The sequence below is a fragment of the Lithobates pipiens genome, unplaced genomic scaffold (assembly GCF_037356315.1).
Source record: "Lithobates pipiens isolate NorthernLeopardFrog02 unplaced genomic scaffold, aLitPip1_a1.2 Scaffold_18, whole genome shotgun sequence".
In the NCBI taxonomy this organism is placed as follows: domain Eukaryota; kingdom Metazoa; phylum Chordata; class Amphibia; order Anura; family Ranidae; genus Lithobates; species Lithobates pipiens.
The window spans coordinates 28,315,287-28,330,634 of NW_027507758.1; the positions used below are offsets into that span (position 1 = coordinate 28,315,287).

The 15,348-nt window shown below is 46.2% G+C and overlaps 1 protein-coding gene across 1 annotated transcript in view; it reads right to left on the minus strand.

The window, feature by feature from the left end:
* The window catches only part of SHLD1 (shieldin complex subunit 1), a 281,025-nt gene that overhangs the window by 245,385 nt on the left and 20,292 nt on the right, over positions 1 to 15,348 (minus strand). The gene's annotated exons all lie outside the window — the stretch shown is intronic.

Below are 15,348 nucleotides of genomic sequence, written 5' to 3' on the forward strand. Positions count from 1 at the left end.
TTTAAATGATATCAGGCCATGTTCACATAACACAACTGCCAAACCTATAACTTTCCTTATAAATGTTGTCCAGCAAATTAAGGTTTGAGGATATACGAGATATATTACACGCAAAGAACTCATTTAATTTCTGTAGCCTCGAAGCCATTCACTCTCTTTGAAGGAAAAGCAGACGTTCTTAAACTGCAAAAGTCATTTTGGACAGCAATTACTGCTACTGAGTAAAACATAAAAAAAAATGATATCATGATCTTCAAGGAATTTCTGTAATGATATAAATGGAACCCAACACAGAAATATGGGAGCTGCTAATGGTTTTGTTTTAAGAGCAGAAAGCTATTAAAAAAAGTTCTTGTACTGGCCTTTCCTACAGGCTTTCAAATTTTGTCTCATCATCAAAGTTCAATTTTGGTCTCATCTGACCAGAGCCCCTTCTTCCACATGTTTGCTGTGTCCCCCACATGGCTTCGCACAAACTACAAACAGGGCTTCTTAAAGTGGAGGTCCACCCTAAAGTGGACCTTCCGCTCATTGGAATCCTCCCCCCCTCCGGCGCCACAATTGGCACCTTTCAGGGGGGGGGGGGGTGCAGGTACCTGTACAGTACAGGTATCTGCACCCACTTCCGGCATAGCTATCTGCGGAAAGGGGCGTAGATTACGCTCCCCTTTCCGAAAGTCCCCCGCTGCCTGCTGGGAAACACACGGATCCCAGAGACAGCGGGACCATCCTTATTGCGCAGCGCGACTCGCGCATGCGCAGTAGGGAACCGGGAAATGAAGCCGAAAGGCTCCACTTCCTGATTCCCATACCCAAGATGGCGACGGCAGCACCCGAGAGACGATCGAGAGATCGGCTTCGGGTGCCGACATCGCGGGCACGCTGGGTGGGTAAGTGTCCTTATTTTAAAAGTCAGCAGCTGCAGTATTTGTAGCTGCTGGCTTTTAAAAAAAAACAAAAAAAAACGGCGGAACTCCCGGCGGACTCCCGCTTTAAGGCTTTCTTCCAACAATGGCTTTCTTCTTGCCACTCTTCCATAAAGGGCAGATTTGTGGAGAGCACGACTAAGGTCCCTTTCACACGGGACGGATCAGTAATGATCCGCCCCGTGATGATCCCCTTGCTCAGCGGGGATCGCTCCGTTGTCTCCGCGGAGCCGGCGGCGGACAGGACGGTCTCTGCACACTGTTGCGGGACTGCCCTGTCAGCTCTCCTCTATGGGGGAATCGGATGAGCACGGACCGTCTGTCCGTGTTCATCCGATCCACTCTGCAGACGGATAGAAAAATAGACAAGCTAGAATTAAATCCCTAATAGATCAAATACACAAACTTGAACTTCAACACAAAAGAAATGTGGCGGTTTCTACGTTTGAGGAATTAATAAAAGCAAGAGATCTACTCACAGAGGAATTGAATCTAAAAGCTAAACGACAATATATATTAAAGACATAAAATATATTACGAGCAAGGAAACAAAAGTGGAAAACTTCTTGCGAGGGCGGTCCAAAGTAAGAAAGCCGCTTCCACTATACATCAAATAAAAGACAACCATGGCGTGTCACATTCCTCAAACTAAGAAATAGCTACACAGTTCGAACTGTATTACCAATCTTTATATAATATCCCATCCAACCCCAAATGTCCTCTCAATTCAGAGGCCAGAGCGAAAATCATCCAAGAATATCTAGAGAAACATAGCCCCCCGAAAATAGCAAAGAATGTAGCCCAGGAACTCGAATCCCCCATTAATGGTGAAGAATTTGACAGGGCCTTAAAAGATATGAAAATAGGCAAAGCCCCAGGTCCAGATGGTCTACCCCTACAATATTACAAAACTTTTCATAGCATTCTAAAACCAAAAATTTTTGAAAACTTTCCAATCACTACACTCTGAACAAAACCCCCCAAAACAGGTCCTGGAAGCACACATAACCGTCATTCCCAAAGAAGGAAAAGACTCGACCCTAGTCACAAACTATCGACCAATTTCTTTAATAAACGTAGATATTAAAATATACGCCAAAATCCTTGCCAACAGATTATTACCCCTACTCCCATCTTTAATTTCCCTAGATCAAGTGGGTTTCATCTCCGGTAGAGAGGGCCGAGACAATACAATTAAAGCCCTAAACATAAACAATTGGCTAACTCCCAAAAAAAAACAAGGTTTCTTCCTTTCTCTTGATGCAGAGAAGGCATTCGACAGAGTGGCCTGGGATTACATCGACGCAGTACTGAAAAATATCAGCATACTGCCCCGGATGAGACCTTATATTGTGCACTATACTCAAATCCAACAGCACGAGTCCGCAGAAATGGCCACCTGTCGAATGCCTTCAATCTAAAAAATGCACAAGACAAGGATGCCCCTTATCTCCGCTACTATTCGTCCTCACTTTGGAACCGCTCCTGAACAAAATCGGGTCCAACCCAGATATACAGGGCATCGAAATATTTATAAAGATCACTCTTTAAAAGTTGCTGCATTCGCAGATGATATGCTACTTTTCCTATCACAGCCCCATGTCTCATTACCTAATATAATCCAAGAACTTGAAATGTTCCAACTGATATCCAATTTAAAAATTAATCATTCTAAATCTGTAGCATTAAACATATGGTTGCCCCCTAATGACGTAGATTTATGTAAACAAAACTTCCCATTCACGTGGTCCACACAACATATTACTTATTTAGGGATAGAAATACCCTCAAACCTAAATGACCTCTTCAAACTTAATTTTTTACCTCTACTAAAAGATTCACAGGAGGACCTTAAAATATGGAACTCTCTCAACATATCATGGTTTGGCAGGGCATCATTGATAAAGATGACTATCCTGCCCAGATTCCTTTCAGATTGCCATCTTCCTTCCTTACTTCCTTCCACAAAGCATGTTCCACCTTCATATGGAGGAGTAAACCTCCCAGAATCAAATATTTAAGACTAATCCTCCCTAAAAACAAAGGCGGAATTGCACTTCCTGACCTACGAAAATACCATCAAGCAACTATACTGACACGAATAGTAGACTGGAATATACACCAACCAATCAAGGACTTGGTATCATTAGAAGAAGCCCAATTTACCTACCCAATTAACCACCTACCCTGGATAAACCCCAAGTACCATGCAAAAGAGATCAAATCTCATTCCCTCATAGGCCCCACGTTAGCAACATTCCACAACACCTATAGGAAAACTGACCCTACCCCTTGGATCAGTCCCTTAACGCCACTCAGAAACAACCCCAATTTCCCCCAGGAAACTAACAAAGATCATTCTTAGCTAGCAGGCCTCACAAAACAGTGTTAACTAAACATTTCTTCCGAAATGGGAAACTTTTATCCCTCGAAGAAATCAATAAGGACGATGACCCTAGTCTAATCTCACATTGGACCTAACTCCAAATTAGACATTATCTTACCACAGCGGATATGGCAAGCTTAAGGTCCAAAACTCCCACGACCCTTGAGATCCCATGTTCAGAAAAGCACCCACAAAGACACAATATCTCCACTCTGTACAACTGATTATTCGAAGAGGGTTTGGAGTTTTCCACCCCATCCTGTCTAGCGTGGGAAAATGATCTTAACTTATCTTTCACCAAAGAAAACTGGGAAACCATCTTCACATACGCCCATAAAGGCTCACTTAATGTCGCTACCCAGGAATGCGGGTTCGAGATTCTATCAAGATGGTATAGAACGCCCAATATCTTACATAAATTCTACCCCCAGATCTCCAACAGATGCTGGAGGTGTAATAGAGAGGAGGGCTCGTTGTTACACATTTGGTGGTCATGTCCACAAATTCAAGCATTTTGGAAAATGGTCTATGAAACCATCACATCAATAACCTCAAAAACACTAAACTTTGACCCAGCTCACTTCCTATTACACCACAACACAATCCCCCCAAAAAAGTATTTAAAATCCCTAACCATGATTATGACAAATGCTGCGAGACATTGTATCCCCTGCCACTGGCGTTCAACCCCACTTCCATCGAAAAAGGAATGGTACAGAAGAATCAACTCTATAGAAACCATTGAGGAACTTATAAGTATCTCACAAGAAAGAATGACAAACTTTACCTCAACTTGGCTCAAATGGCTAGAATACAAAGATACTCAGGACTACAAATCATCCATATTGTAACTTTTATTTACCGTATTAATTTTTGCCAGTCAAGCATGGTGTTAAGTCTCAGGTAGACTAAGAGCACAGGCCTGTCGACCAACTAACTTCCTTGCCTACTCTTCCCACATGCTACTATATTTAACTGATTCCCCCTTTCCCTCCCTTTTTTTTTTTTCTTTTCCCTCTCCCTTCCTTTCCATGAGTAACCTCGAATTAACTCTATATTTGCTTAGCTCGTTAAAATGGTATCAACGATAAAATAGATTTCATACTTTGAATTCGGATATTGCATGTTGTATTTATCTATACCCTGTCAGATCTTTGGACATTCTGTGTACTCCGTCAACCACTTGTGATAATCTGTATAGATGATACTGATACTGTACGATTACATGTTGAATTTTATGCTTTGTTCTCTCTCAATATAAACTTTTGTGAAATAAAAAACAAAAAAAACAAAAATAGGATTTTCATCCGTCTGCAGAATCGGACAATTGCGGAGGCGGACTAAAGCGGGTGTCTGCGGATGTTCATCCACAGACACCCGCTATCCCATATTAATGCATGTATGTCCGTATTTCATCCGCTAATGGATGAATGAAATACGGACATAATGTCCGCATGTTTGAAAGGGGCCTAATAGTTGTCCTGTGGACAGATTCTCCCACCTGAGCTGTGGATCTTCTGCAGCTCGTCCAGAGTCACCATGGACCTCTTGGCTTCTTCTCTGATGAATGCTCTCCTTGCCTGGCCTGTCAGTTTAGGTGGACGGCCATGTCTTGGTAGGTTTGCAGTTGTCATACTCTTTCCATTTTCGGATGATGGATTTAACAGAGCTCCGTGAGATGTTCAAAGCCTGGGATTTTTTTTTTTTTTTTTTATAACCTAACCCTGCTTTAAAGTGGTTGTAAACCCTTACAAACCACTTTGACCTATAGGTAAGCCTAGATTAAGGCTTACCTGTAGGTCCAAGAAATATCTCCTAAACCTACACAGTTTAGGAGATATTTGCCAAAACACAGGCACCGCTGTCTACGGCGCATGCGATGCATAGTAGTCCATTATGCTTTCCCTTTGCAGGGAATCAAAGAGGAAGTAAACCCACCAGGGTTTACTTCCTCTTTAAAGTTCTCCACAACTTTATCCCTGACCTGTCTGGTGTGTTCCTTGGTCTTCATAATGCTGTTTGTTCACTAAGGTTCTCTAACACACTTCTGAAGGCTTCACAGAACAGCTATATCTATACTGAGATTAAATTACACACAGGTGGACTCTATTTACTAAGTAGGCGACTTCAGAAGGCAATTGGTTCAACTAGATTTTAGTTAGGAGTATCAGAGTAAAGGGGGCTGAATACAAATGCACACCACACTTTTCACATATTTAATTGTAAAATATTGAAAGCCATTTATCATTTTCCTTCCACTTCACAATTATGTGCCACTTTGTGTTGGTCCATCGCATAAAATCCCAATAAAATACATTTACCTTTTTGGTTATAACATGACAAAATATGAATAATTTCAAGGGGTATGAATACTTTTTCAAGGCACTGTATCAGGAATATGAAATGTTGGGGTAGCAAACTCTAGACATATCCTCCTCCAGCAGTGCTGGATTAGATAGGAGACAGAAATAGGGAAATAATAAAAAAGTGACGAATACCAGGACGCGCCATTACCATGACCAGGGCTTCACTGCTGTCAAGAAGAGCGTTATCGCGGTCGGCGGTGGGAGCGCGCGCGGCCGTTTGCCGCAATTGGCGCCAGTAGCGCTATTTAAAGTGGATCCTTGCTTTGCTGCCTTGGCGCCCGATCAACAGCGTTCCCGTGTACTCTGGTATCTTGTATCTGAATTCACCTGATCCGTATTGAACCTGGCCTGTTCCTGACTTCGCTGTTTGCTGCCTGTCCCCGACTTTTGGCTTCCTACCCGACTACTCTTCTGGATTTCGTTTCTGTACCTGATCTGCTCGCCTGTGCCTGACCTGGACCGTTGTACTACTCTGCTACCTGCCAGTTCCCTGTTTACCGTCGCTGGACTACAGAACACCTCCCAGTCCGCCACCGTACCCGGCTGTTGTCGTCCACTGTGTCCTGTTGCCTCTTATCTCTTACTGCGGACTATAGGACTTCTTCCACTTCCCGCTATATCCTGTTTGCACCTGCACTCCGCTGCTGGACTACAGAACTCCTCCCGCTGTCCGCTTGACCCTGCAGCCACCTGCACTCTGCTGTCGGACTACAGGACTCCTCCTGCTGTCCGCTGTACCTTGTCATCACCTGCACTCCGCTGCTGGACTACAGGACACCTCCCATTATCAACGGCCTTCTGCTTCCTACACCGACCATCCAGTCAGGCACTTGTGCTCCTCTGTGCTCCCGAGCCCCTGTCATCTCTACCAGGGCCTCCCGAGTCAGAGGTCTACGAGAGGCCGCTCCCTGCATTCCGGGCTCTGCCTTAGGGCCGGTTCACACAGCAGGCGAGGCGAGGCGTCTCCGACTTGCTTCGCGGCGACCTCAGCGGCGACTTGCAGATGACTTCTGTATAGAAGTCAATGCAAGTCGCCCCGAGGTCGCCCAAAAGTAGTACAGGAACCTTTTTTCTGAGTCGGAGCGACTCGAGTCGCTCCTCTCAGAACGGTTCCATTGTACAGAACGGGGGCGACTTGCGGGAGCGAGGCGAGTCGTGTCGCCTCGCATCGCCCGCTGTGTGAACCGGCCCTTAAGGTATGTGACAACTGCCGAGTTAGTCACTAACCTGAAAAGGCATGTAGAATAGGAGATCTGACTTTTATGCAGTGTACACACCACTGGACTTTTTTCGACGGACTAGGTCTGACAGTCTTCCTGACGGACTTTCTGAATGAATGGAGTTGGACACACACAATCACACCAAAGTCCGACAGATTTGAAGTGATGACGTACGACCGGACTAGAATAAGGAAGTTCATAGCCAGTAGCCAATAGCTGCCCTAGCGTCGGTTTTTGTCCATCGGATTAGCACACACACGAATGTATTTCTTGGTCCGGCGGAGTTCCAGCGTGAAAATTTAAAACATGTTCTATTTCTAAAGTCCAACGGATTTTTGACAAGCAAAGGTCCGATTGAGCCCACACACAATCAAATTGTCCGACTGACTCGTTCCGTCGGACCTTTGCGGTCAAAAAGTCCAGTCGTGTCTACGCAGCATTAGCACTCTGCTTGCTGCATATTTACAGTCATTGATTTACTTAGCAGGGAACTTATGACCCGGATGACAGCCCTGGAGCCTGCATTTTGTACAAGCGAGCCGGTAAGGCTGTCGCCATATTTCTATTCCTTTTGGTTCCCTTTTAAAATTCAGAAGGGAAGCAGCTCTACTTTAAACCTGCCATCATTATGCATAAAGATTATAAATATAGGGATGAGAGTTTACAGAAGGTTATTTCTTTTTTATCCTGTCCTACAAAGAACAATACACACTGAGCACTTGCCCCAGACAAGCGATGGCAAGAGGAAAGCAGGGTGCGGGTTTCAAGTGGCCATCTCCTTGCCAGCTATGTTGTCAGATGGCTAAAAGGTATGGGAGGGGTGCCCTGTCCAACCTCATAACTAGGCCTACAAAGCACACATAGCACTTTTTCCCATGTTCCTATGTGCTTCGAGCATAGGGTAGAGAGGGCGCTCCCCCAATCCCCTGTAGCCATCCAACAATATAGCTAACAAGGAGATTGCTACTTGATAAGCAGCTTTTGTCTCGGCTTGACACTTGCCCCAGACAAGCAAAGGCAAGAGGAATGCGGGGGGGGGGGGGAAGGGGTGGCCGAGGTTATCAAGCAACTATCTCCTTGCTAGCCATGTTGTCAGATGACTATAAGGTATGGGAGGGGTGACCTGTCCAACCTCATAACTAGGTTTACAAGACACACATAGCACTTTGGCCCATGTTCCTATGTGCTTTGAGCATAAGTAGACAGGGTGCTCCCCCACCCCCCTGTGGCCAGACAAGCAAAGACAAGAGGAATGCGGGGGGGGGGGGGGGAGGGGGACAGGAGCGAGGTCATCAAGCAGCCGTCTTCTTGTCAGCTACATTGTCAGAAGGCTACAAGGTATAGGATGGGTGCCCTGATCAACCTCATAACTAGACTTACAAAGCACAGAGCACTTTGTCCAATGTTCCTATGTGCTTTCAGCATAGGAAGACAGGGTGCTCCCCCACCCCCCTGTGGCCATTCAACAACATAGCTAGCAAGGACATGGCTTGATAAGCAGCACTTGTCTAGGCTGCAAGCTCTTGCCCCACACAGGGCAAGAGGAATATTGGGGGAGGGGGGTGTTGTCAAGCAGCCGCCCCCTTGTCAGCTACTGTCTGATCCTGTAGCTAGGCTTACAAAGCACACGTAGCACCTTTTCCCCATGTTCCTATGTGCTTTAAAGGGGTTGTAAAGGTTAGTTTTTTTTCTTTCTAAATAGGTTCCTTTAAGCTAGTGCATTGTTGGTTCACTTACTTATCATTTTCCCTTGATTTTCCTTCCAAATGTTTTTTTTCTTTGTCTGAATTTCTCACTTCCTGTTCCTCCTCAGTAAGCTGTTCTGGCTGACTAAACACCACTCGGATGATGGTGTGAAGTTTACTAAGAAACAGGAAGTGAGAAATTCAGACAAAGAAAAAATTTTTTAGAAGGGAAATCGAAGGAAAAGGTAAGTGAACAAACAATGCACTAGCTTAAAGGAACCTATTTAGAAAATAAAAAACTAAGCTTTACAACCCCTTTAAGCTTAGGTAGACAGGGCACCTCCCATCCCCCCCCCCCGCGCAGCCGTCCAACAACATAACTAGCAAGGCGATGACTGAATGATAAGTGGCACTTGCTCCAGGCAAGCAATGGCAAAAGGGAATGCGGGGGGACAGGGACGAGGTTATCAAGCAGCCAACTCTTTCCAGCTACGTTGTCAGAGGACTACAACGTATGGGAGGGGTGCCCTGTCCAACCTCATAAACTAGGCTTATACAGCACTTTGGGCCATGTTTCTGTGTGCTTTCAGCATAGGAAGACAGGGCTCTCCCCGCCCCCCTGTGGCCATCCAACATTATAGCTAGCAAGGAGATTGGCTACTTGATAAGCACTTGTCTTGGTTCCAAGCTCTTGCCACAGCGAAAGCAAGAGGAAATAAGGGGGTGGGGGGGTTTATTAATCAGCCGCCTCTTTGCCAGCTACGTTGTCAGATGGCTACAAGGGGTGAGAGGGGTGCCCCATCTCACCCTGTAGCTAGGCTCACAAAGCACACATAGCACTTTGTCCCTTGTCCCTATGTGCTTAGAGCAGGGGTCTTCAAACATTCTAAACAAAGGGCTGGTTTATTGTCCTTCAGACTCTTGGAGGGCCAAACTTTGGCCAGCGGGAGTGGAAATTTTCCTGGCATCAGTGGGAGTAAACATCTGGTATTAGGGGGAGGAATAATGCCCCATTGCTGGTATCATAGGGAGGAATGGTGCCCCATTAGTGGTATCAGTGGGAGAAATGGTACTCCATTGTCGGAGTCAGATGGCAGAATAGGGTCTCGTATCAGGGGAAGGGATAGTGCCCCAAGGGCCGGATAAAGGCTAGCAAAGGGCAACATCCGAGCCTCGGACTGCAGTTTGGAGACCACTAGCGGAGACCACTAGCTTAGAGCATAGGTAGACAGGGTGCTTCTCACCCCCCCGCAGCCACCTAAAGAGGAGATGACCGATTGATAAGTGGCACTTCCGAGCACTTGCTCCAGCCAAACAAGCGACGGCAAGAAGAATGCAGGGGGGTGGTGGGGGAGTGTCAAGCAGCCATCTCCAGCTACATTGCCAAACTACTGCAAAGGGAAGGCTCAGTTTACAGCGACATTAAAAACAGCAGGCAGGCAGGGATGAGTATTTTTTATGTATCTTCTGCAATAAACTTCTGCCTGCTCACTGTTTATGACACGGGAACTTCAGTTCCGCTTTAAGTGCTGGGGCGCGTTTTTGTTTTTTAAACCCAAGACCATAATTCCACTTTAATTACAGTAAGCCAATGCATAAGACTTAAATATCTTCAATAATACGCCACCTTTCTTTCTTCTAATTATCAAAAGGATCACAAAGGATAAATACCTCAACAGGTAAAGTGGAAATCCCTTTAACCACTTCAATACAGGGCACTTTCGCCCCCTTCCTTCCCAGCCCAATTTTCAGCTTTCAGCGCTCTAGCGCTTTCAGTGACAATTGCGCGGTCATGCTACACTGTACCCAAATGAAATTTTTATCATTTTGTTCGCACAAATAGAGCTTTATTTTGGTGGTATTTATTCACGACTCCGTTTTTTATTTTTTGCGATATAAGCGCAAAAAGGCGGAAATTTGGAAAAAAAAAACAATATTTTCTTTTTTCTACTTCAATAAAAATCCAATAAAATCAAATTTTGTCATAAATTTAAGCCAAAATGTATTCTGCTACATGTTTTTGGTAAAAAAAAATCCGTTAAGTGTATAATAATTGGTTTGTGTGATCACGGACATATGTACGCAAATGATCATGTACATATGTGTGCAGGTGATCACGTACATATGTGTGCAGATAATCATTGGGACATGTGATTTTAGTGGGACATATGTGGGGGACATGTTTTTATTATTAGGGACATGTGTTTTTATTATTTGGGGACATGTATGTTTTGGGGACATGTGTGGGGACATTGTGTTTATACTGTGTGGTGTGTTTACTGTGTGGTGTGTTTACTGTGTACACTAGACTGGTGATCAGTGAGTAAAAAGCTGTAAAAAGCAGCTCATACTCACTGATCAGCAGCCGGCTGCAGCGATCTGCTCTCCTCTCCACAGCGATGACTTCTGTGTGAGGAGAGGAGGAGCCGATTGCCTAGCAACCGGCTGTTTGTTTACATCACATGACGGCCGTGATTGGACACGGCCGTCATGTGATCAGGAAAGCCAATCACAGAGCCCTCCTGCCGATCTGAGATGCGCCGTGTCCGGGTGACACAGGCGCATCAGGATCGCGCCGCTGCGTGGGCGCGCGCGCGATCCCGCTACTCCTGAATGACGTTCCTGAACGTCCTATCAGGAGTAGGCGGCTCCCACCCGGCCGTATATGTGCATTGGCCGGGTGGGAAGTGGTTAAATTAAATTGAAATACATTGTAACTGACAACAGCTGAATGTTGTACAATGTCTTATGCTCTTCTTTTCTTTTTAAACGAAGCAAATGCATGCTTCAGATCTGCAGTAAGCAGTCAACATCTATCTCTCTTGTATTGAGCTAATGTCTAATTTGTTATACCGCTGTTTTCCTTGTCACTGTGAAGATAGGCGGAAGATGCATTTGTTCGTTAAGTTGCTTCATCAATCCGTCCATCACAGTTTCAAATAAACTTCAATTACAAAACCAATGTGTTAGCACGGCGGCGCTGACACGTTTCTGCAAAGTATCTGTTACCTCTGGATCGGGGACTTTGTCTCTGATCATTAAATACTCTCTTATCTGTGAAATAAATTATATAGCAAGGCTTTTTTTGTCAGAAAAATAGGTGCAGGTACTCAACCATACCACCCCCAGCTAAACCGCATCGAAAGTTGGGTGTGGCAAAATTGCACTAAGAATATGAGGATCTTAAAAGGGACAATAAATAACAGGAGTCCAGACGTACTCTATGTACAGAGTGCAGGGTTCAGGGTGTGCTGTGCACAGAGTGCAGGGTCCAGGGTGTGCTGTGCACAGGGTGCAGGGTCCAGGGTGTGCTGTGCACAGAGTGCAGGGTCCAGGGTGTGCTGTGCACAGAGTGCAGGGTCCAGGGTGTGCTGTGCACAGAGTGCAGGGTCCAGGGTGTGCTGTGCACAGAGTGCAGGGTCCAGGGTGTGCTGTGCACAGAGTGCAGGGTCCAGGGTGTGCTGTGCACAGAGTGCAGGGTCCAGGGTGTGCTGTGCACAGAGTGCAGGGTCCAGGGTGTGCTGTGCACAGAGTGCAGGGTTCAGGGTGCGCTACATACAGTGTGCAGGATTCAGGGGTGCGCTACATACAGTGTTCAGGGGTGCGCTACAGAGTGCAGAGTTCAGAGGGAGCTATGTACAGTGTTCACAGTTCAGGGGTGCGCTACCTACAGACTTCACATTTCAGGGTTGCGCTACCTACAGACTTCACAGTTCAGGGTTGCGCTTCGTACAGACTTCACAGTTCAGGGTTGCGCTTCGTACAGACTTCACAGTTCAGGGGTGCGCTTCGTACAGACTTCACAGTTCAGGGGTGCGCTTCGTACAGACTTCACAGTTCAGGGGTGCGCTTCGTACAGACTTCACAGTTCAGGGGTGCGCTTCGTACAGACTTCACAGTTCAGGGGTGCGCTTCGTACAGACTTCACAGTTCAGGGGTGCGCTTCGTACAGACTTCACAGTTCAGGGGTGCGCTTCGTACAGACTTCACAGTTCAGGGGTGCGCTTCGTACAGACTTCACAGTTCAGGGGTGCGCTTCGTACAGACTTCACAGTTCAGGGGTGCGCTTCGTACAGACTTCACAGTTCAGGGGTGCGCTTCGTACAGACTTCACAGTTCAGGGGTGCGCTTCGTACAGACTTCACAGTTCAGGGGTGCGCTTCGTACAGACTTCACAGTTCAGGGGTGCGCTTCGTACAGACTTCACAGTTCAGGGGTGCGCTTCGTACAGACTTCACAGTTCAGGGGTGCGCTTCGTACAGACTTCACAGTTCAGGGGTGCGCTTCGTACAGACTTCACAGTTCAGGGGTGCGCTTCGTACAGACTTCACAGTTCAGGGGTGCGCTTCGTACAGAGTGCAGAGTTCAGCAGTGCGCTTCGTACAGAGTGCAGAGTTCAGTGGTGCGCTTCGTATAGAGTGCAGAGTTCAGTGGTGCGCTTCGTACAGAGTGCAGAGTTCAAGGGTGCGCTACGTGCAGAGTTTAGGGTTGCGCTAGGTACAGAGTGCAGAGTTCAGGGGTGCGCTATGTACAGAGTGCAGAGTGCAGAGTTCAGGGGTGCGCTTCGTACAGAGTGCAGAGTTCAGGGGTGCGCTTCGTACAGAGTGCAGAGTTCAGGGGTGCGCTAAGTACAGAGTGTATTTGAAAGACCGCTGCGGAAATATATAATGTGACATAAAATACTGCAACAACCACCATTTTATTCTCTAGGGTGTCTACTAAAATGTATATAGATTTATAAAAAATTTATTATCTAGGAAAAAAAAGAGGTTTTAACTTGAAACCAACAAATGTCAGAAAAAGGTTTTGTGTTTAAGTGGTTAAACTTTTTTCACTTACACATGTCTTTTCCATTGACAAATTGTTACAATGTTTTTAATGCATAAGTTCAACTGATAAAGAATGTTGCAATTCTTGGCAGACTGCCTGTTTTTTTCCTTCCTTTCTTTTGACAGCTGTGGCTCCAGAAGAGCAGAGAGAATTCTTTGCATAGAAAGAATCGGTAAACACTTTAGGCCTCTTTCACACAGACTGTCTGTTCAGGTCCGGCTGTCAGTTTTTTAGGCAGACCTGAATGGATGCTCCATAGACCTCTATGGAGCGTCGGATGTCAGCGGTGACATGTCCGCTGACATCCGACCCGCTCCAATCTGAAAAAGTGTGACAGAGGAAAAACCTACTTTTCCATCCGTCTGAGGATCGGATGGGATGACGACAGACTCTACGGTCCGTTTTCATCCCATCCCCCCATAGGGGAGAGCGGCGCTCTGACAGGTCCATCGCTGCACAGTGTGCAGAGACAGACCTGTCATCTGTCTGCTCAGCGGGGATCGACGGAGCGATCCCCCGCTGAGCAGAGCGGGCTCCGTACACGGACATGTCCGCATAAAGGAGCCCTTAGCTCTTGTACACACGGTCAGACCTTCCGACAACAAAATCCGCCGGATTTTGTCCGACGGATTTTGTCAGAAACTGGTGTTGCATACACACGGTTGGACAAAGTTGTCGGAAAATCCGATCGTTCGTAACATGATGATGTTATTTTGTTACGACAGGACTACGTTTAGGCTAGTAGCCAATAGCTTTGGTCTAGGAATTTGATCTGAGCATGCGTGGCACTTTGTCCGATCGGAATTCTCTACAAACGATCGGACAAAGTCCGATCGGATCATGTTGTCGGAAAATTTTTATATCCAGCTCTCAAACTTTGTTGGTCGGACATTCCGACGGAAAAAGTCTGATGAAGCCCACACACGGTCGGATTATCGGACAACACGGTCCGATCGGACATTTTCCGTCGGAATGTCCGACCGTGTGTACAAGGACTAAGTCAAGATTGCGATAACGATTCTTGACGATTAATCGTGCAGCTCTACATGTCATACTTGCCTCCTCTATCCAGTTGGTTTTGCACAAAGTGGCCCCGATCCTCTTCTTCTGGGGTCCCTCAGCAGTGCTGGTGGCTCCTCCTCTGAGTGCCCCATCAGAGAAGCACTCTCCTTCAGCACACTCCCAAGTCCTGCTGCTGTGTCTATTGACACAGACAGCAGGATTCGGGCCCTGCCCCCATGGCGCCCACATCATTGGATTTGATTGACCGCAGCGGGAGCCAATGAATGAATGAATGAATTAATAAATGAAATACTTATATAGCGCACAATGCGAACTGAATCGCCTCTAGGCCAATTGCCACGCTGCTAAAAATCTATCCAATCAGGACACGAGACACCTGTTGAAGCTGGTGTGCTAGTTCCTGTTGTGGGAATTACGGTGTTCAGGTAAGTAAAAGGGGAGCTCGGGCTGCTGCATCACAGTAGGTATTTCACCTTAATGCATAGAATGCAACCTCAAAGGTTTACAACCCCTTTAATGTCCATGCATTTTAGAGCTGCACAATTATTTGTTAAAATATCGCAATCTCAATTCAACCCCTATAACCATCTGTATTGCAGAGTTTACAGATTCTTTCATGTAACAAGTATAGAGAGTTCTCTGCGCACTCTGGCAGTTTGCCAAGTTTTTAACAACTTTGTAACTCTTCCTTCTTAGAGAAAAGGGATAAAAAGTTTAATCACTTAGGCTTCATTCCCACGAGGCGGATCCGCTGCTTCGGAGTCCGCCTCTGTCCGCCAGCTTAGCAAGACTTCTCTCCATTGATCTCTGCTGAGCCGGCAGATGTCAGGTCCCTCTCTGCTCACTGAGTGGGGAGGGGCTTGTCAAGCGCCGCTGGTTACTATGGAGAGATCAGACGAAAAACGGACAGCG